This window comes from Erpetoichthys calabaricus, chromosome 17, assembly GCF_900747795.2.
Source record: "Erpetoichthys calabaricus chromosome 17, fErpCal1.3, whole genome shotgun sequence".
Taxonomy (NCBI): Eukaryota; Metazoa; Chordata; class Cladistia; order Polypteriformes; family Polypteridae; genus Erpetoichthys; species Erpetoichthys calabaricus.
This window is the reverse complement of record NC_041410.2, coordinates 2,120,184-2,144,255: the sequence shown is the minus strand read 5'-3', so window position 1 is coordinate 2,144,255 and position 24,072 is coordinate 2,120,184. Positions and strand designations below refer to the sequence as shown.

At 41.1% G+C, this 24,072-nt stretch overlaps 1 long non-coding RNA gene across 1 annotated transcript; it reads left to right on the top strand.

Moving 5' to 3' along the window:
* The first annotated feature begins 16,493 nt into the window (after positions 1-16,493).
* LOC114667535 (uncharacterized) lies at positions 16,494-22,907 on the top strand. The gene is made up of 3 exons (XR_003718750.2): positions 16,494-16,599; positions 17,079-17,136; positions 22,706-22,907. It is a non-coding gene; the product is annotated as an uncharacterized LOC114667535 (long non-coding RNA).
* The last annotated feature ends 1,165 nt before the right edge of the window (positions 22,908-24,072 follow it).

The following is a 24,072-nucleotide window of genomic DNA, read 5'->3' as shown; positions in this document are numbered from 1 at the left end:
AACATGCCATCTAAATACTGATGGAAAATTGAAATACAAAACAGTCATCAAGTCTGTAAAATGCATATTTCAATTAACGATTAAAAATGAAGATGAATGCTCTTTAATTTTGTTCACCCTGTGTTAACCTACATATGACAAATAAACCTAAACCTAATTTGTAGGAGGCTTCACTGATTGGCTCTTTTCTCATTACAGGGTCTGGAGAGTAATGAAAATTGCACTTACTCATCTCTGGATCGATCAACAATTTCACCAGAATATGAAACAATTGTGCGGAAATAAATGAAAAGAGAATGTGTTCAGAATAACAATGCTAAGAAAATAAAAATGAAAGAAAAATAAAAAACAGTCATTGAATTTTAGTCCCTGTGTTATATAATGGGATTTGGTGACACCTGTGAGTGCCATGTTGGGTACAGGGGGTGACCTCAAATCATCAACCAATCAGCTCTGGGCATTAAAGTGGCAGAAAAGCTTGAGAGAAAAGTGGACGTCTGACCAGGATGGCAACCTTAATGAAAGGGGAATGGCTGGAATGTGTCACCTTTGAGTGAAGGGAGGTGAAAAGAAATCGAAATAAAGATGAGAATAAAACCATACTGCAAAATAAATAAGTCAACAGCTATCTATTAATCTAAGATCTATCTATCTATCTATCTATCTATCTATCTATCTATCTATCTATCTATCTATCTATCTATCTATCTATCTATCTATCTATCTATCTATCTATCTATCTATCTATCTATCTCTATCCTCTATCCTTTGATCCATTTCTGATCTTTTACTGTCTTCACCTATTCCACCAACACTAGATAGTTTTGTTGACCACTATAACACAGTCCTTCATTCAGCATTAGATAAAACAGCTCCTTTAAAACATAAGGAGGTTTCCTTTAAACGCTCAGCTGCTTGGTATAACTCAGAATTGCGATCTATGAAAGCAGCTGGCCGACGCCTTGAGAGAATGTCACGTAAGTCTGGCCTCACTGTGCACATCCAGGCTTTCTCTGACCACCAAAGAGCTTACAGAGAAGCACTAACTTCTGCCAAGAACACCCATTATGGCAGAATAATAGAAAGTAGCCATGATAACCCAAGGGTTTTGTTCTCTGTAGTTAATAAACTACTCGAACCTGCATCTGGTCCAACTACCTCTTCTACTGAAGTCTGTGAGGAATTCCTCCACTTTTTCCGTAACAAAATTAAAGATCTAAATAATTCAACTAACATAAATCCATCATCTGTTTATATCTCTCCCTGTTTTCCCACTCCATCCAGTTCCTTCTCTAAGTTCTCACCAGTCACATCTGCGTCTGTTAATAACCTGCTTTGTAAGATGAGGCCGACTACTTGTGTACTGGACCCCATCCCCACCACACTACTTAAATCCTGCCTTCGTGCCATAATCCCGACTGTTACAACAATAATAAACTCATCCCTTGACACTGGCTCTGTGCCGCTCACTTTTAAAATTGCTTCTGTAACCCCAATGTTAAAAAAGTCTGGCCTTGATGCTGACAATCTTAACAATTTCCGGCCTATTTCCCACTTACCTTTCCTGTCAAAAGTTCTTGAGCGTGTTGTAGCTTCCCAGCTCACCAATTACCTAACCTCTAATAATTTGATGTTACCCTTTCAGTCGGGTTTCAGGGCGCGGCACAGCTGTGAAACTACTCTGCTACGGGTAACCAATGATTTGCTTATGGCAGCAGACTCTGGACAAACCAGCATATTAATTCTGTTAGACCTCAGTGCAGCATTTGACACTCAGGTCAGACATGACATCCTACTGTCCAGAATGGAGAACATGCTGGGTATCTCTGGCACTGCCCTCCAGTGGTTCAAGTCCTATCTGACTGATAGGCAGGAGTTTGTTAGTCTTGGCAACAGCAGGTCCAGCTCAGTGCCAGTCACACAAGGAGCTCCTCAGGGCTCTGTCCTCGGTCCTCTGCTTTTCTGTATTTACATGCTTCCCCTTGGCCATATTATCCGTAGTTATGGATTGGGTTAGCATTTTATGCAGATGATACTCAGCTCTACTTCAATGTTAAAAGTGAAACTTCATCAGAGCTTTCTCAGCTCACAACCTGCCTTAGTGAAATTAAAACCTGGATTGAGCAGAACTCTTTAAAATTAAATTGCAATAAAACTGAACTCCTGCAAATTGGGACTAAAATGCAACTTAATAAAATGAGCTCCTTCCCAGTCCATCTTGGCAGTGATCTCATCAGACCTGCCTCTACTGTAAAAAATCTTGGTGTCATTTTTGATTCCTCCCTCACTTATTCCACCCACATAAATCACATTAAGAAACTTTCTTACTTTCACCTCCGTAACATATCCCGTGTTCGCTCCTTCCTCTCCTTCTATAATGCTGAGAAACTTGTCCCTGCTTTTATCACATCCCGCATCGATTATTGTAATTCCCTACTGGCCGGTGCCCCTTCTAATCTTATATCACATCTCCAGCTTATTCAAAACTCAGCTGCAAGAGTCCTTACTCGAACCAGCAGCAGCGAGCACATCACACCCATCCTGCTCCGTCTCCACTGGCTCCCTGTGTCTTACAGAATCGAATATAAAATCCTACTAATAACCTACAAAGCCTTAAATAACCTCGCACCAAACTACATCAGTGACCTTCTCCATCACTATGTGCCTGCCCGCCCACTAAGGTCCTCTGATTCTGGTAATCTTGTTGTGCCCCTCACTAATCTACACTCCATGGGTGACAGCAGGGCCTTCAGCTGTATAGCGCCATGCTCTGGAATGACCTACCGAAATTAATCAGGTCAGCTGACTCCATGAATTCTTTTAAAAAACAACTCAAAACTCATCTGTTCAGTTTGTCTTTTAGCTCTACTTGACTTTATTACCCTTCTCTCAGTTTACTTCTCTGTCAAGATGCTCATGTAACCTGTGTGTGTGTGCGAGACCATCGATTATGTTGTCTGTTTCTTTTTTCAGAATTCACGGTCATAATCTTCTTTGTTTATTTATCTGGTTTGTACAACGCTATATACTGTATACGCTGCCGTTCTTTATTATATTCTGTAAGTGCCTTGAGTATGGGAAAGGCGCTATATAAATAAAATGTATCTATCTATCTATCTATCTATCTATCTATCTATCTATCTATCTATCTATCTATCTATCTATCTATCTATCTATCTATCTATCTATCTATCTATCTATCTATCTATCTAAGAGAAAGCAGAAGAAGTGCAGGAAGCGAATTCCAGTCTCACCGAGATGAGTTAACATGGCGGTCAGCAGACATCCCAGTGTGAGTTTCGTTGAGCGTGTGCTCAGACTTCATGAAGCAGATCTTGAGAGGGCCACCATTAGCAGTACAAGTGAAGACTACGACAGGTCAGCGATAACAAAAACATGACATCGTCAGAAAGCAGAAACAGGGAGAACAATATTGACATAAATGATAATAACTGAAGAACAAATAAATGATCAGAAATGGCCTAGAAAGCAGTTTATATGTAACCATTGGAGGAACTCTGACTTAGACATAACAATGGCTAGGACTTGAAGGAGCTTTCAAAGACTCCACATGATGACTCTAGAGTGGATAATCAATGAACAAGCAGGCAGAGGGCGCTCTTCACCCTGAACACCTTGACAGTTGAGGTCTCCATCTTAAGGTCCCCTCACTTTACGCACACTCAGCTGACCTCGATAAACACGGAGCTGGGCCTGTAAGTCTACGTCTGTCACTAGAAATTGGGATTTCAAAGAGGGAGGTGATGACCTTGGAGAACATGTCCTCAGAGAGATATGAAATGCTGCTTGAGATACTGAGTGCTCCTTCTGCAGGTGTCAAAATGATGAGCTGTAGGTGTTGATGTGCTGCTGAGATTCATGATTACAAACAAATGAGGAGAATCAACAGTGACATTAATAAAAATGAGGCCTTTTCAGTCTCTCTTGAAAAACAAACCATCAGACCTTCCCCTTCTGCTAGGTCAATGGTTCTCAATCTGTGGGGCAGGCCCTCCTAGGGGGGTGCGAAGTAACAAAAAGGGGGGCGTGAAGATGTGAAAAAAAGAAAACAAGAATAAAAAATATAAAAAATCCATCTATTGAAACCAAAACAAATTAACTTAAACTACATTCTGATACTAGAAAAATAAATATAGAGTTAGATAAATGTCGATAAAAGTTAAGTAGGTATAATAAAATATGCATCTATGATATATCATTAATTAAAAAAGAACAAATCAGTATTAGTGGGCTCATTTCAAAAAAACGTTAGGGGGACGTGATTAAAACTGTTATGAAAACTCGGGTCGCAAATACTTAAAGGTTGAGAAACGCTGTGCTAGATTTCATTTTTGGTTCCTCCCTTTCTTATTCTAACCACATAAATCACATTATAAAACTCGCTTTCTCACACCTCCATAACATTTCTCAGGTTCACTTGTTCCTCTCTTTTTCTGATGCTGAGACTCTCTGTGATTTTATGACATCCCACCTGGACTACTAGAACCTCCTCTGGCAGGGACTCCTTCTAATCTGCTATGACAGCTCCAGCTGGTTCAAACCTCTGCTACCAGAGTCCTCAAACAGACCCCCTAACAGCGGGCACATCAGAGTCATCCTTCTGTGCCTTCACTGGCTCCCTGTGTCCTACAGGACTGGATATAAAATTTTATTAATAACCTACAAAGCTTTAAATGGCCCCACCTGGTCATACCTGAGGATATTCACATTTAAAAATATATAAGAAAAGGCCTTAAAAGTGCAAAAGGAGTTGTCAAAAGGCAAACATAGACAACAATGTCCCAAAACCAGAATCCAATAACCAGAAAAAAATCAAAACTAGCAGTCACAATCAAAGAAAATACAAAACTCATAATAATACGACTGAAGTTCACCAGAGCAGATACAAATGAACCTCATTGAATGCACTGCCGAGCCTTCTTTGAGGAGTTATGGGGCGGTCCCTAATAGTGATGGACAGGGTGGTCCCACCTCCTGGGGCTCCACCCCCAAAACACAGGGAACATAATGATATTAAAATGGACGCTAAATAAATACATTAAAAATAATAAGACATTAAATGTATCTACTAAAACATAACAGGACAGAACAATATTAACAGAAACAAACAAACAGTAATGATAAGAGAGTTAAACAGACAGAAAAAAGAAGTTTAAATAAATTTTATAGGAGGAACCCTGGCTAAAATATAATGTGACCCAGCAGGGCTGTCTTAACTGCATCATAGGCCCCTAAGTATTGCTCTGGGGCCCCTGTTGTGACAGCAAAACAGAAACGGACAAAGGCGTCAGAAACATTGGGGGTCCCTGTGCTCCTGGGGCCCCCGGCCAGTACCATACGTTAAGATGGCCCTGCGTCTCAGGCCTCATACAAAGTTTCTGTTTTGTGTGCTTCTCCGTTATAACAAACAAATGAAGCTCATAAGGTATCTGTGATGCCCGTTGCTTTTGGAAAAACAAATAAAAGTTTAAACCATTTCATTAAAAGCACAATAGCCAAATATAATAGTTTGTCCATTTGAAGAGAGATCCATTAAGATGAGTGTGTGAAATACAACTAAACAAGGAAACATCTGGTCCTCCCATAAGCACGGATACTGACCCTGGTAGTCACATTAACTTTGGGCCCGCTCCCGGGACCTCAGATCAGACCCCTGGCAACCTGCCTGTGGCCACCGTTTTTCCAAACCCTGCAGACAGCAGCAGCTTCTCTCAGCTTAACACTCGATCCACCGGTAGGCTTCTCTCCAGAACTAATGTGAGCATCAGTCTGCAATAAACTAGCTCCTAATGAGCAAAGAAATGAAATAAAAAGATACAAACACAAAAACAGGAAGAGCACACAAAAATGATTAGTGAGCAAATTACGCTGCTAAACCCTTTTATGGCGGTGGGATTGGCAGTGGCACGAACTAGGTGGGCTTACTGGGCCGTTTCATAGCACTGCGAGGGGAGAAGAACAAGAAGATAAGGTTAGTGGTGACTCCACCTCTCGTCTCTACGGGGTGCTGAATACTTGAATTGAGCCCAAGGAGCAGTCCTCTGACATGCGTTCATGACAATATGTATATGTTGTGTGTATATATCAATCAAAAGTAAAAAAATACTTTCAAGCAGCTGTAGAAGCTGGCACTAAATATAATAATAAGCGTCAGCATATCTTGACAACACAAAACGTAGAACCCAAATGCAAGTGTAAAGTATTACAGTAAGGCCGGGGATATACTTAACACTACACAACGCACGAGCTTGAGGACGCTACTGCTACGTAAGCAGTGTACCGTGTATACTTGTGCACGTACTTTAAGTACATCTGGAGGATTCCACCAGGTGCCAGTGTGAGAAATCATCACAGGGAGAAAACAACACCCGGTTCTGCTCTGTTGTGAGTTGAAGGAAGAAAGATGTTAAAAATCAAAAATAATTTGCCCACTGATACAAAAAAAAATGTGGAGACAGTAAGTGAGACCTGTAAATGTATCGCGCCATTATGATGGGGCTTGTATTGCCTCTGCGAGAAATGAGAGAAGAAAAGCACCATGAAGATATTTGCATTTCAGCATTTAAGTTTGATGATTTGCTTCACCACATCAAACCCTTCATCAAATACATCCATCCATCCATCCATTTTCCAACCCGCTGAATCCGAACACAGGGTCACGGGGGGCTGCTGGAGCCAATCCCAGCCAACACAGAGCACCAATACAATTTATTTTTTTTATAGCCAAAAATCACACAAGAAGTGCTGCAATGGTTTTTAACAGGCCCTGTCTCTTGACAGCCCCCCAGCCTTGACTCTCTAAGAAGACAAGGAAAAAGGCAGTTCAAAATGAGACCCCTTTCCAGGAAGGTTGGACTTGCAGTGGGTGTCAAAAAGAAGGGGGTCAATACAATACAATACACAGAACAGAACAAATCCTCAATACAGTTTAAATATAAAAATTTTACAAATATGGAGCAGAATTTAACAGTAGATGATATCCCATAATATGATTTGGATTTCTTTAGAGTCCTGGAGAGCTCAGACATCATGCTGCCTCCCCCATTTGGCCATTCCACAGCTGAAAAAGCTCTGGGTCAGAAAATCCGATGAAAGGCCCCCTCTAACCCACGATTCCTGTGATCCTCCATCAGGGATGACTTTACCTTAGGCAGGCAAAACAACTTGGCAGGTGGGCTGTGGCACCAAGTGCCACATTTGAATACTGAGAAGACAAACAGAATAGGTGAGGGTTAGTATACAATTATAACGATCGTGTTACTTATGTTTTAGTGCTAATGACTAACAACAGAGATGCAGTCTTTACAGTTAATCAGCAGCTCTAGTCAGGGTGTGCTAAACTGAAGTCGTGAGTCTTCAGCCGGGATTTAAAAGCTGAGACTGAAGGGGCATCTCTTACAGTAGCAGGCAGACCACTCCACAGTTTAGGGGCCCTGTAACTAAAAGCTCGACCTCCCATTGTTATTTTATTAATCCTTGGAATCCTAAGCAGACCAGCATCTTGAGATCTTAATGTGCGCTCTGGCTTGCAAGTCATGATAAGTTAAGACAAGTAAGCCGGACCTCTGCAATTTAATGCTTTATATGTTAAAAGAAGGATTTTGATTCTGCCCTAAACTTAACCGGGAGCCAGTGTAAGGATTTAAGAACTGCAGTTATGTGTTCGTATTTTCTTGTTCTTGTAATAATTTTTGCATCCGCATTTTGGATTATCTGGAGGCTGTATAAAGAACAGTTTGAACATCCAGTGAACACCGCATTGCATTTGTCAGTCCTACTAGAAATAAATGGATGAATTAATTTCTCAGAATTCTGTTTATTTAGAAAGCACCTTAATTTCCCAATATTATTAATATGGAAGAAACCTGATTTACACAACTTTGTAATATGAGCTTTAAATGCTAGAGTTAAAGAGAACTCTGAGATTGCGGGCTGATTCAGTAAAATTAATGGGGATTCCAACTGAGTTAAATGACGACAGAATATTGTTGTGATCAGCGTCATTCCCTCCAACAATTGACAGCTCTGTTTTATCTGTGTTTAAAGACAAGTAGTTCTTATCCATCCACTCCTTTAATTCGCTAACACAACTAATTAAAGACAACATCAGAGAAACTTCATTTGATTTGAATGAAAGGTATAACTGGGTGTCATCTGCATAATAGTGAAAATTAACATTATGTTTCCTAATGAGAGATCCCAGTGGATGCATGTAAAGTGAAAACAGTAAAGGTCCCAGTACTGAGCCCTGCGGGACACCATATTGAACTTCTGTGTATAATGATGGAGTACTGTCAGCACATTTCTGTACACATTGGAATCGATTTGATAAACAAGAACTAAACCAAACGAGCACAGTGCCTGTAAGCCCAACATCATTTTCTAGCCTGTGCAGTAAAACAGAATGGTCGATGGTGTTAATGCTGCACTTAAGTCTAACAACATCATTACAGTGGAGTTTCCTTCATCGGAGGATATCAGAATGTCGTTTACAACCCGCGTTAGTGCCGTTTCTGTACTATGACCAGTGCGGAAACCAGACTGGAATTTCTCAAATAAATTGTAATGCGTAAGGTGTGTCTGAAGCTGACTGGCGACTACTTTTTCTAGTATTTTAGAGAGAAACGGTAAATTTGAAATAGGCCTATAATTATTTAGTATGTGTGGGTCTAAGTCTGACTTTTTAAGTAATGGTTTAATGACTGACACTTTTAGTGCATCAGATACTGTGCCATGCAATAATGAACTACTGATAATGTTTAACCCCTTAACCGCCCTCTGCCGGATATATCCGGCATCGTAGCTTTAATGCTGACGCCTTACTGCCGGAATTATCCGGCACATTTGCCTGTGGTTATGTGAATGCCTGGCGCGTAGTATAACTGACAGTTTGGCGTGGGTATTATTACTACGTTGTATTTCGACAACTCTGCGCTTGTATTGGCCGATCACGTGATGTGATTTGAAAGTGAAAGCTGTGAATATGGCGAAACGTAAACTGACTTCAAGTGAGGTTTTGCAGGCGATTTTGGACAATAATTCTGATCATGATTATAGCAGTTCTGAAGAAGATTTTAGCGACAATGATGATCAGCAACGTGCGCTGCATGATACTGTGAATGACGGCGCATCAGATGATGGCGATGAGTGGGTGTATCCCCAGCATCTCAACTGGACTGCTGCCCGAGGTGAACTACCTTTTCTGCATCCGTTTGAGGCAACGTGTGGCTTTACTGTTGATGTAAACAATTACACTGCTGAGCAGTTTTATGAGCTGTTTGTGTCACCTGATTTGATCAGACATTTTGTTCATCAGACAAATCTGTATGCAGCACAGTTTATTGAGAAAAATCCCAATTTACCTCCACATTCCCGTGTTCATGCTTGGGTAGACACTGATGAAAACGAAATGAAAAAATTCATTGGGATTTTGATGTTGATGGGAATAATCAGAAAACCAGATATTGAGATGTACTGGTCTACAGATCCTATGTATGCAACACCTATTTTTGCAGGTATCATGACACGTAACCGATTCTCTTTGCTGCTGAAATTCTTTCATTTGAATGACAACAGAAATGAGCCAGATAAGAAAGATCCAAACCGCGACCGCTTGTTCAAGCTATGTCCTTTGATTGACCATTTATTTGAAGCATTTCAGTTGCCCTACATGCCAGGACCGTCAGTTACAGTTGATGAAAGTTTATTGTTGTGGAAGCCTGAGAAAAGGTACATTTTGTGTTTTATTATGTGTTTGCCCATTTCTAGAACTTGCACAACATTTAGTGGTCAATACTGCTTGAATAAATGTAAAAAATGTAAAAAAATGTAAAAAAGTAAAAAACGAAAATTGTTCAGATTTCGCCTGGCGTGGGGAATATTTAGGGAGTTGGCGGTTAAAGGGTTAAAAGAGGCGCTGCAAGAACATTCATTGCACTTTTTACTAGTTTTGTTGGCACTGGATCAGGGAACAAGTAGTGGGCTTCATTTTAGAAATTAAAGTTAAGACTTCCTGCTCAGTTACAGGATTAAAATTACTAAAGTGCTGAATGCAATGTGAGACAGGGTCTACTAATCTGGGATCTTATATTTTTAATTTTCTCACTGAAGAAGTTCATAAAGTCTGTACTGCTAATATCTGTTGGTATTTTGCACTGTTGATCTGAATTCCCATTTGTTAATTTAGCCACTGTTCTAAACAGTACCCGAGGATTTTTATTATTGCTATCTATTAATGTAGAATAGTATTCTGAGCGAGCTTTAAAGAGGGCTTTTTTATATTTATTAATACTCTCTGTCCATTCAATTTGAAAGACATGTAGCTTTGTTGTTCTCCATCTGCGCTCCAGGTTTCGAAACTGTAATTTAAGAGCTCGAGTGTTTTCATTAAACCAGGGAGAGTTTCTATGTGCTTTGATCTCTTTTGTTTTAAGGGGAGCCACCAGGGCCAGATTTATATGAAAACAGGCCCTAAGCTATTCCACTTATGAGGCCCTTTCACCTTCCATTTTTAAGTTTGTAAATTACATGAGAGATAATAAAATACGTAATACGCGTTGATCTTAACCAATACATTTTTATGTTTGTTTATTAGTCATATGCGTAGAATTTCTCCTTATTTTCGGTTCAGTGTTTTAGTGTTCACTGTTTTTAGAATAGTGAAATTTTAATTTTGCTAACAATTTGAATGTAGGCCCCTCTTGATCTTGAGGCCCTAGGCTGAAGCCTAGTCAGCCTACAGGAAAATCCAGCCCTGGGAGCCACTGTGTCCACAGCATCTCTCAAGGTCACATTATAATGTGGTGTTAGCTGATCTAAATTGTTTTCCACGTTTACATTTGATGTTAACTGATCTAAATGGTTTTCAACAATTACACTCGACTTACTCAAAGTATCTATAAATTTTGAAGCACTGTCTTTGTTTTAATCTGTGAGTGCGTTGGTAATATTTAAATTTTGAATTTCAACTTTGGAAGTTATAATTAAATCTAATGTGTGGTTATGATTATGAGTTGGACCTTTGACAATCTGACAAAATCCTACTGAATTTGCTAAAAGTGTCAGTTTCCACATCAATGTGTACATTAAAATCCCCCATCAGTACTACGTGATCATAATTTATAGCCAAATCAGATAGAAGGTTGCTAAATTCAGTCATGAACAATGAATACGGCCCTGGTGGTCTATAGAAATAGCACTATAATTGTGTTGGAATCTGTTTTAATATTTAAAATGAATGCCTCAAAGGATGTAAAGTCACCTAAATTTTTAGACATGATTTGCATTTTGTTACAGTGAATTATTCCAAGGCCTCCTCCTCGATCTCTCAGAATCTCTAGACTTATGAAGGAACGAGTATCCATCTGGTGACACCTCAGCTAGGGGGACAGTGTCACATTTACTAAGCCAGGTTTCAGTGAGAAGACACAGATCAGATTTTGGACTTATAATATAATATTATAGTAATAGTAGTAGTATTATGTACTTGTAATATAATATCATTTACCAAAGCAGCTTTACTGCCAAGAGAGCGAATGTTCAATAAGCAGCATTTAAAACTGCACGGTTCTTTCTGAACTGCTGATATATTTTTTTGTTTTAATTTGACGTACATTTCTATTACAGATGCCCCAGGTGGAGGGTCTGTTTTTATCTCTTGGTCTAATTATACACCTTATTTTTTGATTATCAAGTAATTTAAGGTTTGTATCAAGACTAAATTTACTGGATGCCCCACAACAGGGATTATGGGTAACAGCTTCCGGACAGTAACAGGTGGGATGAACAACAGTCTGTGATTTAAGATCACATGACTGCGGCCTGGATGGTGCTCTAATCAGTCAACCAGGCGGTTTTGCTGCCATATTATGGGATAATACATACTGTAAGATCCCCTCCAGTTAGGATGAAGACCATCTCTTCTGAAAAATCCAGGCCTTTCCCAAAAATCATCCCAATTGTTCATAAACGCTATGCTTTTATTTTGCACACCAGGTTTCTAGCCAGCAGTGAAGGGAATGCAATCAGCCATAAATCACATCCCCTCTACAGTATATAATCTTGGTAAGGGGTCAGATACAACTAAATACCGACATCAAACATCAAAGCACACACATTGATCCTGTTGGAGCTGCAAGCCGGCCATCACGTGTTGACAGTTAACAACAATGCTGACGTCACATAATAAAACTTGCACGCACACGCCACCCATATTTTTCTGGTACTGCAAGTCATGCACACGTTGCCTTAATTTCTGAGGACGTGCTAACAGGACATGTCAAAAGAAAAGCCATAACATTCGTGCATACGCATTCTGAGCTTGAAGTATAAACCAGCCCTAAGGAAGAAAAATAAATGAAAACAAAACATAGAAAACAAAACGGAAATCATGTTTGTCAGCCCTGACGTCATCCATGTTTATTACAGTCCAGTACAGTAACAATGTCATTGTCGATGTGTCACTAGCACTATTATGATGTGGCATCTTTACCAAGGATAGAAAGGGGGTAAGACCTCGTAAAAGTACACAAAAGGCAGCCCAGCAGAGGACCACCTAAACTCATTCAGCCTCCAAAGAGTACCAGCTGGCTTTAGTAGAAGCAGAGCTGGCAGAATAACACAAAATATATCAGAATATATGAAAATAACACAAAGGTGAGAATAACCGTAAAACTCTGACATGTGCATCAAAATTGCAAACAAGAGTCTTTACACATCAAGCATTTGATTAACAAAATTAAAAAGATGCAAGGAAAAGCTGAAAAGAGCAAACAGAGGCACAATCCTAAGCAAACACGTTCATAAACGATATTTAAAAATCAGAATCCTTAATATCGTGAGAGGATCAGCAGGACATGATAAACTCCATTAACAATAAACCGCAATAATCGAGACCTCCATAGTTAATGACTGATCTCCTGCTCCCGAGCCTTCTCAGCACACTTATTTAGCAAGAGTGAGTGCTCGGGAGTGATGATGTCAGGGTGGCCCCGCCTCCTGGAGCTCCACCCACAAAGAATAGGGCACAGCAGAACATTTAACAAGACAGAAAATTATTTTAGAATTACAAATGAAAATGCAATCCTACCACCATTTTCAGTTGCTTCTGGTGCTAATCATACAAAGACACATTCACATTTGGGCAAAGTCTTTGAAATGGAAATGGAAAAGTAAAAGTGCAGGACAAAACCAACAAAGATATGAGGAGACTGTGGTGGGCTGGCGCCCTGCTCGGGGTTTGGTTCCTGCCTTGCGCCCTGTGTTGGATGGGATTGGCTCCAGCAGACCCCTGTGACCCTGTAGTTAGGATATAGTGGGTTGGATAATGGATGGATGGATATGAGGAGATTGAACAGCCCAAGATCTGAGGCCACAGCCTGCACCAAACTGCCCTTCGTGAACAGAACTGCTGGTCTGCATCAAAGTGAACAGTGTCACCTCTTACTATTTTTGGTGTCATTGAGCGGAAGTCATGAGAAGTACATCTAAAAATGTCACTTGCCCCTTCTCATAGACGCCTTCTTCAAAGAACGTCAGTCACTTGGAGAGCCTTCAGACTTGGACTGCTGTTTGAGAAGATCTGCACACGTCCGGCGTGCGGAATTGTAAAACTCGGAGAAGAAGGTAATGTGGATTTTTAAATCTCACTTCTATCAGGTGAATGTAATGAATTTCAATTTTAATTGTTAAACTCATGCTGAAAAAATGAAAAGAATTAAAATGTTAAGCTGTGAAGGACTGGTGCCCCAGTCCAGCTTTGCACTCGATGGTTGCTGGGCTCCAGCGTCCCGGTGACCCTGCTCTGGATAAGCAGGATTGTATGATGGACAGACAGATGGAAAAATGTGAAGTTAAAAAATCTTTAATAATCAGAAAATGGAGACTAATTTGAGCTCTTCATAGAATTTAGAGAGGAGTAATAACTTATAAAGAAGATAAATCTGGGAGTTATGGTGGCACACTGGTTACCACTGTGACCTCCCAGGTGCTCTCCTCCTGTTTGTCCCGTGGACAGAGAACCTCATCCTCCATACCTGTCGAGTTTTAATATGGCCGCTCTTCTAAACTCATCTGAGGTTCCTCATTTTCTGTTTTTATCTTAGGGTCACCACACAACATGCTCCTCTGTGTGCTTGTGGCTTGTTGAATCCTCCTCTTTGTGTGCATCCCATTTCGTGTGCAATGGGATTAAATCCTCCTCTTTGTGTGTGTCCCGTCCGTTGCTTGTGTGTGTGTGTGTTGGGGGGGTTGTGTGTGTGTGTTTTGCTTGTGCGGCGCTGTGTGCGTCGCCTGCGTTTGACTCCTTTTTTCTCTGCTCACTCCTTTTTTCTGTGGTCTTGTCCGCCTCTCGCGGCGCCTCATTTCTTGGTGCACCTGCGCAGTACGTCTTTTTGCGGCTACGGCCCATGGCTGGATGTCCCTGCGTCCATCCGGTTTATCATTCTTAGCATTCTCGGTTAGTAATATGGATAGCAGAAAGTGTCCGTCCTCCACTCTGACATGTGCTCTTGTGTATGTACTTCAGTTTTCCTCTTTAATGCTGGAGTGTGCACAGCTTCACTAAACTCCATTTCATTTACAGTTTGTCTTTGTCCTCAGGTCATAACACCACTCAGAGTTCCAGTAGTGGGGTCTCTCCTCAGTAACAGGAGGTCATTAGGGGAGCTTAAGCTGTTTGCTTACATTGAACTTTAATAGAAGGTGCTGCCATTTTCTAATGGACTCCTGCATGTGCCAAGTCAGACTTGTTTAGTAATACAGGTAGCCGCTGTTACGAAAATTCGACTTACGACCGCTACGGCGTCTTACAGGTAAACGACAGTGTTCACTACTCCAGCTCCGTAGGCCGTGACTCATTCATCTCAATCTCAGTTTATTACTTGAAGCTATTTCAATGACATTCAGTTACATTTTTCAGTTACATTCGACTACGTTCATTCAGATCAACAAGAGGTTCTTGAGGGACTGTGGAGGCCTAGCAGGATGTTGCTGTCAAGTTTGGATTGGACAGAATGGCAGTTCATTCAGACAGGCTTTAATTTGGAGTGTGGCTGAGGTGTCTCACCATTTCCGTTAAGAATTTAAGAAGAGGATTGTAAAAGTAGTTACTGGTGCCTGACGTTCAGATAAACATCTCCTCAGAAAAACCAAACCAGAGTAACGAGTCAAACCTAAAGGATGCCAAAAGCTGACATGTTCCCCTAATTCGACTTTTCTTATGGATCGTCCCCTTTAGAGGTCTTACACTTTGGATGGCCTTGAATTTCTATCAATCATTAGTCAATTCTAAAGGCTGGCTTCATGTTTCATGCGTTATTTTGCAGAATCTGATATTCTAAGTATTATGTTTATGGCTGCAGCACATTTTTCATATTTCTAATAAGTTCATGTTTGATGGGCCTGTTATTTGTTGCGTGTCTTGAATGCTCTATCGCGGTCTGTCTGTAAAACTCTCTGAAATTGCAAAAATTAAAATTGAATCAAATTGCAGTTACAGTCAAGGAACGGACAGAAGAAACAACAACAACAACAACATTTATTTCTATAGCACATTTTCATACAAAAAGTAGCACAGAGTGCTTTACATAATGAAGAAAAGAAAAATAAAAGACAAAATAAGAAATTAAAATAAGAAAACATTAGTTAACATAGAATAGGAGTAAGGTCCGATGGCCCGGGTGGACAGAAAAACCAAAAAAAAACTCCAGAAAGCTGGAGAAAAAAATAAAATCTGCAGGGGTACCAGGCCACGAGACCACCCAGTCCCCTCTGGGCATTCTACCTAACATAAGTGAAATAGTCCTCTTTGTAGTTTGGGTTCTCACGGAAGGACTTGATGCTGATGGTCATACAGACTTCCGGCTTTTAATCCATCCATCATTGTTGGAACATCACGGTCCTTAGAGTAGATGGTGGTGGCACAAGCCACCACGAAAAGGACACCGGAAAAGGAAACAGAAGGGAGAGTAGGAGTTAGTACAGATTTTAGAGTCACCATGAATGGTTATTATAATGAATTGGATATACGGAGTATCAGGATTAAATTACAGTGAAGTTATGAGAAGGCCATGTTACAGTAATGTGTTTTCAGCAGTTTTTTGAAGTGCTCCACTGTAGATTAAGAAACCTTTGAAATTCCTCTAAGCCCACTAAACTTTATTATTAAGTTAAAAAGAGAAAATCCTGTCAGAACTGTCCAGTCACTCACCTGCACATCATGGGATTGGCTCCAGCAGAAACTTGTGACCCTGTAGTTAGGATATAGTGGGTTGGATAATGGATGGATGGATGGATATGAGGAGATTGAACAGCCCAAGATCTGAGGCCACAGCCTGCACCAAACTGCCCTTCATGAACAGAACTGCTGGTCTGCACCAAAGTGAACAGTGTCACCTCTTACTATTTTTGGTGTCATTGAGCGGAAGTCACGAGAAATACATCTAAAAATGTCACTTGCCGCTCCTCATAGACGCCTTCTTTAAAGAACGTCAGTCACTTGGAGAGCCTTCAGACTTGGACTGCTGTTTGAGAAGATCTGCACACGTCTGGCGTACGGAATTGTAAAACTCGGAGAAGAAGGTAATGTGGATTTTTAAATCTCATTTCTATCAGGTGAATGTAATGAATTTCAATTTTAAATGTTAAACTCATGCTGAAAAAATGAAAAGAATTAAAATGTTAAGCTGTGAAGGACTGGTGCCCCAGTCCAGCTTTGCACTTGATGCTTGCTGGGCTCCAGTGTCCCGGTGACCCTGCTCTGGATAAGCAGGATTGTATGATGGACAGACAGATGGAAAAATGTGAAGTTAAAAAATCTTTAATAATCAGAAAAGGGAGACTAATTTGAGCTCTTCATAGAATTTAGAGAGGAGTAATAACTTATAAAGAAGATAAATCTGGGAGTTATGGTGGCACACTGGTTACCACTGTGACCTCCCATGTGCTCTCCTCCTGTTTGTCCCGTGGACAGAGAACCTCATCCTCCATACCTGTCGAGTTTTAATATGGCTGCTCTTCTAAACTCATGTGAGGTTCCTCGTTTTCTGTTTTTATCTTAGGGGTCACCACACAACATGCTCCTCTGGCTGTTTTTGGCTGCTGTTCCCCATGTAGCTGGTAAGATCAGAAGACCTTCACTTGATTTTAAAACGCTGTTTATTCTTTTGGCTGAATGTAATGGCAGACTGTTTGTGGTTTCTACTCTTCCTGTAGTTTTACACTCATCCTTTTCTATTTTTATAACTCTTGTATTTCTGTACTTTTCTCCTTTTTCTGAGCCCCCCTCTCAGATATTTGACTGACATCAGGATGCCCCCCAGTTGGTGCCCACTTGTCCCGTGGCCTTATTGAACTGTCCACATGTCTCTGGCCACCAGGACTGTTTTGTCTCCTTCTGTCTTTCTGGTAGTTTTGAAGTTCACAAATGAAGTTGAGGTTTGTGTGCTCCACTCAGCTCCTCAAACGGTTTGCACGTCTCTCTGACAGTCGCTTGTCTCCACCAGCGAGCTCTTTGAAATGTTCTAACAGTTTATCAAGGGTTCAGGGTCAGTAATGTGCAAAAAGGGCTTTTAACACCCAGCAACCATTTTAGAAATTAAAAAGGGAAGTGCGGGCAGGAGGCCAGCTGTATGTGACACTGAGCTCAGTGGTCAGCCATATTTGTGTTACAAGAGAGATGAGACCACCTCATTTATAGAACTGATGTTCTTCAAGGTTATCAGCTCCTCAGCTCAGGTGTTTGCGCCTGAAGAATCTAAGGGATGGGATCTTAAGGGTTACTCTTGGTTGCAGTTGATGTTGTCTTCCTGGGCTTATCAAACTGTGATCTCCAGCATACAATGGAGGTCCATTTCAGAACATAATGTCTTGTTCCCTGCAAGTAAAGTAAAGTTGAAAGTTTTCAAATTTCTCCTGGTCTTGCAAATGAGAAGATGGGGAGACAAACTAAGGACATGCAAAAGGGATTGTATGTCCATATGGCCATTAGATGCAGTAAAGTCCTTCCTTGTTTGTGTTAACCAACTTACATTTGTCTGGCCATGGAGTGGGAAGATGTTGCTAGGACTGAGGAGGCCTGGTCAGCCCATCTTAACATGTGCTCACCACTGGCCTTACTAGCATAAGTAGAGTGAAAGGGATGATGAAGATGATGATGATTATAATGGAAGGTAAATGCCCACACAGCACAGAGTAACGATGGGGGGCAGCAGACTGTGCTTTCAGAGAGGACCTCAGACGGGCCCAATTCAGGAGACATAATGATATTCTGTATTGATGACACATTATTATTATTATTATTATTATTATTATTATATGGAAAAAGATGATGTGCTGTGGTTACCCCTAATGGAAGAAGCTGAAAGAAGAAGAAGATTATTATTATTATAGCAGAAAGTGTCCGTCCTCCACTCTGACATGTGCTCTTGTGTATGTACCTCAGTTTTCCTCTTTGATGCTGGAGTGTGCACAGCTTCACCAAACTCCATTTCATTTATAGTTTGTTGCTGTCCTCAGGTCATAACACCACTCAGGGTTCCAGTAGTGGGGTCTCTCCTCAGTAACAGGAGGTCATTAGGGGAGCTTAAGCTGTTTGCTTACATTAATAGAAGGTGCTGCCATTTTCTAATGGACTCCTTCATGTGCCAAGTCCGACTTGTTTAGTAGTACAGGTAGCTGCTGACCTACGTGTCTTATGACCATTCGACTTACGACCGCTACGGCGTGTCATGGGTAAACGACAGTGTTCACTATGCCAGCTCCGTATGCCGTGACTCATTCATCTCGATCTCAGTTTATTACTTTCGTAACACTTACATTTTTCGCTTACATTCAGTTACATTTGTCTTACAATTACAGGAAAAAATGCAATCGAGATCGACACAGAAATGCAGGAGATCAAGCAGTATGAGGGAGGACAGAAAGTGAATGCCATGGCCTGTGACTTTGAGTTATTCCATTGTAACGGGCGATCACTACACGCGCTGGGCTGCTGTGCTCTCTGGCTTTGAATCCTGTTAACCTCCACAGCTTCTGAGCTGTGACTCACGATGTGCCGCCATGAAGGGGTCATGAAACCCCACTGAACTCCTTTATCTGTTAATGTGTATTATTGACAGGCTGAAATATTAAAAGAGAAAGCATACGAGCGCTCAGACTCTGCCAGCACAAGTCCTCCTCTCACAGTTAACACAGTGACCACAGCGAGAGGCACACGCTGATGAAGTAACACAACACGACACAGAAAGGATTTGGGAAGATGTCAAAAGGATTGGCACCCAACAGTAATAACAACACAAAATAATAAAAAAATAATTTATAAAAACAGTGATAGAAAATCTACACAGTGTGCTAAGAATGATGATAAAAAGCGACCTAAAACAAACAATATGACTCTGTGGCTACCGAAGTATAAGGCGAGTTCAAGCACAGGTAAAAGGTGTGCCGAAAGAAATCTCTCAGTCCAAAAGTTCGTTTTAAAAATATTTAGTGAAAATTAAGCGCAAGTAATCCACACAAGAATAACGAAAAAAGTTTTTACACACTGTAATATATATTGCTCTACTTTCCCCTATTGTATTAATATGTAGCCTTAGAATGCCTAATCTCGCAGACTTACCACTGTTTATAAGGTATTATTGTATATAACTTATCCCCACCTTCCCTTCTATATCTATAACCTCAGGCAATTAGATGTAATAAAAAGACAAGCAGAAGTTAAGTTACACATAAAATAATGTATTACTGATAATATTCATAAATAATAACAAAATGTAAAGTATGTTTGAATATTGGCAACCATACAACCTGATTAAATGGTGATATGTAGTTCAGGCGGCACACAGTCTTGTAGTTACTTAAATGTCTCTAGTTAAGGCATCATTGGTGCTCAGCTTTCAGCCACATGTCTGGTCAAAATGGCTGCTGAGCTGTGCTCTTCATTGTGTTGTCTTCTTCATCACAGGTTAGCAAGAGAGATGCTTCTTTCAGATGTTGGTTAGTAAGAGAGAGAGTGTGAGCTTAAACAAGTAAATATATAGATTTTCTGTCCAACCCCTACAGCCAATAGGGCGTCGTAGTACTTAAAGGCCTCTGAACCAAGCCAATTCCAAACAGCCATACTTCAGACCAATGGAGAATACAACATCTTAACACCTGCCACCCCAAGACCATATGTTAAAGTACATACCCCAAGACCATATGTTAAAGTACACCTTAGCCCATTTGCGGACTGATGGCAATGTGTCTTTTACTGTCATTTTTATTTTTTATTTAAACATTCACCATATTTTTTGATCACACCTCGTACACTCAGCTTTGAATCCACATACCAGTCCGTCTTACGTCCCAATTGACTTACGTCAGGTCTGCCGGAACCCAACGTGCTCTTAAGTTGACGACTACCTGTAGTTGATGTCAGGTTTGGTGAGCAGATCAACAAGAGGTTCTTGAGGGACTGTGGAGGCCTAGCAGGATGTTGCTATCAAGTTTGGATTGGACAGAATGGCAGTTCATTCAGACAGGCTTTAATTTGGAGTGTGGCTGAGGTGTCTGACCATTTCCGTTAAGAATTTAAGAAGAGGATTGTAAAAGTAGTTACTGGTGCCTGACGTTCAGAAAAACATCTCCTCAGAAAAACCAAACCAGAGTAACGAGTCAAACCTAAAGGAAGCCAAAAGCTGACATGTTCCCCTAATTCGACTTTTCTTATGGATCGTCTCCTTTAGAGGTCTTACACTTTGGATGGCCTGCTAAAGGCTGGCTTCACGTTTCATGCGTTATTTGCAGAATCTGATATTCTAAGTATTATGTTTACGGCTGCAGCACATTTTTCATATTTCTAATAAGTTCATGTTTGATGGGCCTGTTATTTGTTGTGTGTTTTGAATGCTCTATCGCGGTCTGTCTGTAAAACCATCTGAAATTCCAAAAATTAAAATTGAATCAAATTGCAGTTACAGTCAAGGAATGGACAGAAGAAAGATTAAGAAACCTTTGAAATTCCTCTAAGCCCACTAAACTTTATTATTAAGTTAAAAAGAGAAAATCCTGTCAGAACTGTCCAGTCACTCACCTGCACACCGTGGCCAGCTGCACAAAAGTTGGGACACCAACCAAGTCTTCCTGTTTAAGGACAGCAATCAAAAGAAAAATCACACCTCTCGTGCAAAACAACACAATTCATCCATAATAAGGATCATCAGTGGAGCGCCATCTGTTGGATCACTCTTAGTGCAAATGCCGCCTCCACTTGTACTGCACAAACCAGAAGGGGCGGGGCTAAGTGTCATCACTGGGGGGTTTCTCAGAAGGAGAAGCGAATGCCAGCGACAGCGCCCCCTCTCGCCCCAGCAGGTCATCACAAACCTCAGTCGAGCCTATGAGGAGATCCTCCGACGTGCACGTGTGACAACACACACACTCCCTCGCACACACTCAGACGCCAGCTCATCTTAGACGCACACTCACTCACCTCACACACACACACACACACAGACTACTTTGTGCTGTGGGAAGAAAACAACAAAAAGCCAAAGGGATGAGGGAAAATGTGCAGACTGGAAAGAAGCTGAAGGGCAGCAGCACTAAGCCATGAGACGGAGCCTTGTCACGATGGAGGATGACAGCGTTTATCCATTTTTCACATAATTTCCTAATAAGCCTTTATAATATTTAGAATTCACCTTAGTGTTCCTGGGTACAAACTCATCTTCTACAAAAAAAGATGAACCCAAACCGGCCAGAAGTGCAGCAGACTCAGTTTAAAAATCCACTGGTTAGAAGTTCAGCCTGAAGACACCTAAGCACTGAAATGAAAGGTAGAAGGATGAAGACTCCTGCATCAGTTGTTTTATGTTTGGTTCTTGATGGATAAATGTGTAGGATCATTGGATTCTCATTTTCTTTGAACATCACAATTTGTTCATATTGATGAATTTTCAAATAATTTCCAATTAAGTCCAAAAAGATGATATAATTTAAGACCACAGAACGAGGTCTGTCCCATGACCAGTGGTCTTTTGTTGTGCTCACTTGGGCTGACATTTACCAGACCTGCTCGTCCCCCAAGACCTTCATCTTAAACTGCTGAAAAATGGAAAGAAGAATCAGTGAAGTGCAGCGGCCTGTCAGCCCTCAAAGCTCTCAGGTCACTTCACTGTCCAAGGGGCTGGTGCTGCTGTAGTGACGGGCAGAGGATGTTGGGAGAGACCGCAATGAAAAGGAAAGAAAAGAAAAGCAAATGGCCAGCAATAACAGACTGATTAAACTGAAGTCAAGCAGTTATGAAAAATGACAAATGGACTATAAGAACAATTGTAATGGAGGATGAGATTTTAGAGCTCTGGTTTGTGCACAGAAAAAGTGAAAAGTACAAAAGACCACCACAAGCAGCCCCTCAACTCCAGCTGTAAAAGGTGAAAGGACTAGTGGAGCTACATTAGAGAACAATGGAGGTGAACACAAAGAGACGAGGAAGGAAAGAGAAATGTCAGACTGGGGAGACTCAGCAGTAAAGTCAGGGCTGTCAGCCGCCTGTCGTGAGTCCTTTTGTATCTTTGGTTTTTATGTTTGTGAATGTTATTAAGGTACATAAAGAGGAGCAGAGGCGTCTTCATCTCTGTCTTATCATTGTGGACTGAACTCAAAATGTCTGACTTTACCTTTTGTACACTTTTGTGATTTACAGATTTGAGTGACTGGGGAGCCGAATACAAACCAAAGACGATCTGCGCACTTGGAGGGTCAACTGTGAGGATTAACTGCACATACAAACATCCAGCAGATGTTAATGTTACAAAGAAAATGTGGCTTTTTGGTCATAAGGAAAACGAGACAACTAAAGATCAAATAATAGCAGAATATCCTAACAATGGGCAGAGAGTACCCAACAGTCACAGACAGCGAGTTCAGTTCCCGATTAACGAAAACAAGAAGACGTGTGACGTGAAGATCAGCAACATGAGCCAAGAGGACAGCGGATACTACAAGTTTAGATACGAGGGGACAGATCACTGGACACAAGTGCCAGGAGTCCACGTGACAGTCACAGGTGAGGAATGTGTGTGTGGATTTCACTTAACAGTTGACAGCCCACAGCTGCTGGCCCAGAATTCAGGCCTGGTGTCCGTGTGGACCTCCTCCATTTTCTGGACCCCTTTGTGTTCTTTTCTCTAATTTTGTTGACCCCCGCCCAGCATGTCAGGTTCATCGCTGACTCTGAACTGGCCTGGCGTGAGTGAGTGTGAGCTGTGGCTGAGTGTGTCCTGAGGTGGACGTCTGTCCACTGCAGGCTTATTACTTGTGTTGCACTTCATGTTTCTTGATAGACTTTGCACTAAACATGTTTAGCAGATTATTTCATTGTTTTACTTCCAGTTGTTTCCATTTGCTCTTATAATCATATAAATGTGATTAAATTCTTTGTCCAGTGTACCCCATGAAGGAGGACCGCTGGTGGTGTTTCTTGACACTTTTGTCCCCTTGCTAGTGATGGACGCTGACTGGACACTCAGTCTATAAATGGCACCACATCTCATGCTGGACGTTGTAGCTGATTTCCCCCAAACCCTTCACGTTGACTGCAGGATTTCATTAATTGTGGTGTCATGACGGTCACTTCTACCAGTCTGCCTCACTCATGGGGTCTCACAGTCCGCGGGCGTCGTGATGATTAGAATTTCTGTTTTATTTTTCCTTTTCTGTCCACAGACACACACAGCAGAGTCACTGCAGTGAGTTAAGACGTAACAATGATAACAAAATGCATGTAAATAAAATGACACCAGGGAGGGCACTGAACGGCTTCTTTGTTTCTTCACTTCCTGAAGGTCTAAAGGTTGAAACAACAGCAGAGAAAGTAAAAGAAAATGACAAGGTGACCCTGAGGTGCACATCAAACTGCAGTCTCACCAAGATGACCTTCTCCTGGTTCAGAAATGGAGAACATTTAAAAGAAACTTCAGAGACTCTTGAAATCCAGAGAGACGACCTAAGCAGCTACTGGTGTCAGACTGGAAACTTCACATCCCCCAAATTCAAGCTGAGTATCCCGAG